Here is a 2,500-nt window from a genome sequence, read left to right on the forward strand (position 1 = left end):
GCGTGCGTTGCGCTCGCGCCGGTGTTGGCGACGTGGCGGTCGAAAGGCCTGCCGACGAAGTCTTACTCCGGCGGGTGCGACGGGCGGTGACGGTTTTCTGAGTTCGGGCAGCCGAGCAAAGAACGAAATTTTAACGGAGAAGCCTTCGGGTTTCGCATCGACCGAGCGACGGCGCCGCATCAGCGGCGCCTCCTTCGTCGGCCTTTCGGGGCTACGCTAAAGTAGCTACCTGGTTGATCCTGCCAGTAGTCATATGCTTGTCTCAAAGATTAAGCCATGCAAGTCTAAGTACGAGCTCTCGTACAGTGAAACTGCGAATGGCTCATTAAATCAGTTATGGTTCATTTGATCGTACGTTTTACGTGGTTAACTGTGGAAATGCTAGAGCTAATACATGCGTGAAGCGCCGACCTCGCGGGAGGCGTGCTTTTATCAGACCAAAAACCGACCGGGCTTCGGCCCGCAACCTTTGGTGACTCTGGATAACTTTGCGGATCGCACGGTCTCGCACCGGCGACGGATCATTCAAGTGTCTGCCCTATCAACTTTCGTCGGTACGGTACTGGCCTACCGAGGTTCTTACGGGTAACGGAGAATCAGGGTTCGATTCCGGAGAGGGAGCCTGAGAAACGGCTACCACATCCAAGGAAGGCAGCAGGCGCGCAAATTACCCATTCCCGACGCGGGGAGGTAGTGACGAAAAATAACAATACAGGACTCTAAACGAGGCCCTGTAATTGGAATGAGTACACTTTAAAACCTTTAACGAGTATCCATTGGAGGGCAAGTCTGGTGCCAGCAGCCGCGGTAATTCCAGCTCCAAAAGTGTATATTTAAGTTGTTGCGGTTAAAAAGCTCGTAGTTGGATTTTGGGCGCAGGCGGCCGGTCCGTCGCAAGGCGTGTACTGGCCGTCCTGGCCTCACCTCCGGTTCTCCGCCGGTGCCCTTGACTGAGTGTCGGCGGCGGCCGGAACGTTTACTTTGAAAAAATTAGAGTGTTCAAAGCAGGCGATTCGCCTGAATAATGGTGCATGGAATAATGGAATAGGACCTCGGTTCTATTTTGTTGGTTTTCGGAGCGCGAGGTAATGATTAAGAGGGACAGACGGGGGCATTCGTACTGTGCCGTTAGAGGTGAAATTCTTGGATCGGCGCAAGACGAACGACTGCGAAAGCATTTGCCAAGAATGTTTTCTTTAATCAAGAGCGAAAGTCAGAGGTTCGAAGACGATCAGATACCGTCCTAGTTCTGACTATAAACGATGCCAACTAGCGATCGGGGGGCGTTAGTTTTACGACCTCTCCGGCAGCTTGCGGGAAACCAAAGTCTTTGGGTTCCGGGGGAAGTATGGTTGCAAAGCTGAAACTTAAAGGAATTGACGGAAGGGCACCACCAGGAGTGGAGCCTGCGGCTTAATTTGACTCAACACGGGAAATCTCACCCGGCCCGGACACAGTGAGGATTGACAGATTGAGAGCTCTTTCTTGATTCTGTGGGTGGTGGTGCATGGCCGTTCTTAGTTGGTGGAGCGATTTGTCTGGTTAATTCCGATAACGAACGAGACTCTGGCTTGCTAACTAGTTACGCGACCCAATCGGTCGGCGTCTAACTTCTTAGAGGGACTAGTGGCGTTTAGCCACACGAGATTGAGCAATAACAGGTCTGTGATGCCCTTAGATGTTCGGGGCCGCACGCGCGCTACACTGACCGGATCAGCATGTGCTCGCCTTGGCCGACAGGTCTGGGTAACCCGCTGAACCCCGGTCGTGCTAGGGATAGGGAATTGCAATTATTTCCCTTGAACGAGGAATTCCCAGTAAGCGCGAGTCATTAGCTCGCGTTGATTACGTCCCTGCCCTTTGTACACACCGCCCGTCGCTACTACCGATTGAATGGTTTAGTGAGGTCCTCCGATTGGACCTGGCGCGGCCGGCAACGGTCGAGCCGGCGTCCGAGAAGACGATCTAACTTGATCATTTAGAGGAAGTAAAAGTCGTAACAAGGTTTCCGTAGGTGAACCTGCGGAAGGATCATTAACGGTCTCGCAAACGCTTCGGCGAACGCGAAACTCGGACAAGCGAGAGAAAAAGTTTTTGCTACCCGGCGCCCGACCCGCGAGGAGCGGCGCGCCGGCCGGCGATTCGGTCACCCGGTAATGTTTGCGCGTCGAGTGCCGCGGTGCCGCGCGCTCCGGCTTCAAGCGTCGGCCTGGCCGACCGCTCGGCGCGGTATATTTTGTCACCCTTTAGTGCGAGGCACTGTGCGAGCGAAACAATCGTGGATGGCTCTTGGCGGTGGATCACTCGGCTCGTGAGTCGATGAAGGACGCAGCTAGCTGCGTGAATTAGTGTGAATTGCAGGACACATTGAGCATCGACGTTCTGAACGCAAATTGCGGCCTCGGGTCAATCCCGGGGCCGCGCCCGCCTCAGGGTCGCGTTGCAAACGTTCCGCGCGGGGATTTCTCCGCGCGGCTGCTGCGGCGTCGGACGCGCGAGC

General features: G+C 55.0%; 2 non-coding genes across 2 annotated transcripts; both read left to right on the top strand.

Moving 5' to 3' along the window:
* Positions 1-226: 226 nt before the first annotated feature.
* LOC146145027 (small subunit ribosomal RNA) lies at positions 227-2,037 on the top strand. Its single transcript, XR_014500717.1, has one exon. It is a non-coding gene; the product is annotated as a small subunit ribosomal RNA (ribosomal RNA).
* A 247-nt stretch (positions 2,038-2,284) lies between these two features.
* Positions 2,285-2,438, top strand: LOC146145028 (5.8S ribosomal RNA). Its single transcript, XR_014499161.1, has one exon. It is a non-coding gene; the product is annotated as a 5.8S ribosomal RNA (ribosomal RNA).
* Positions 2,439-2,500: the final 62 nt, after the last annotated feature.

The sequence above is a fragment of the Ascidiella aspersa genome, chromosome 5 (genome assembly GCF_963924565.1).
Source record: "Ascidiella aspersa chromosome 5, kaAscAspe10.2, whole genome shotgun sequence".
NCBI lineage: Eukaryota > Metazoa > Chordata > Ascidiacea > Phlebobranchia > Ascidiidae > Ascidiella > Ascidiella aspersa.